Source organism: Carlito syrichta, unplaced genomic scaffold (genome assembly GCF_000164805.1).
Source record: "Carlito syrichta isolate Samal-C Ts95f unplaced genomic scaffold, Tarsius_syrichta-2.0.1 Scaffold303374, whole genome shotgun sequence".
NCBI lineage: Eukaryota > Metazoa > Chordata > Mammalia > Primates > Tarsiidae > Carlito > Carlito syrichta.
Genome location: NW_007247470.1, coordinates 89,576 through 90,101, shown reverse-complemented (window position 1 = coordinate 90,101; position 526 = coordinate 89,576).

The window sequence follows — 526 nt, the reverse complement described above, 5'->3', positions numbered from 1 at the left end:
TTCAAGGAACCAAGCCTATACTCCCTCATCTCGGAGCAGATGTGATGTGGGAAGCAGACAGGCACTGCCACTGTAGCAGGCCTTGAGTACCCCAGGCTTGTAAGCAACGGTCTCGCCTGGAAGTTCTGCATTCTAGCCAAAGGCAGGTGAGGGATGCAGCCTGCTACGTAAAACATAGCAGGCCTTGAGTACCGCAAGCTCGTAGGCAAGGTCTCGCTTGGAGGCTCTGCATCCTAGCCAGAGGCAGGCTATGAAGAATGCAGCCTGCTACACGAAACAGTGTCTTGAATGCCCACACATCCAAGTACACACAGTATAGTCTTAGCTACAATAAAGCCCTAGGTACAAGAAGATAAACGCGAAACAACTCGCCTTCTAGTAACAACATAATTCCAGGGTGGTTTGCTCATCTCCCCTAACCTTTATTTGTTACTTTATAATAAAACAAAGCGACATGATGTCAATCACACCTGGCCTGGATGCCTGGCCCAGAAGCTGATACTGCTTGTTTTTACAATAATCCCTT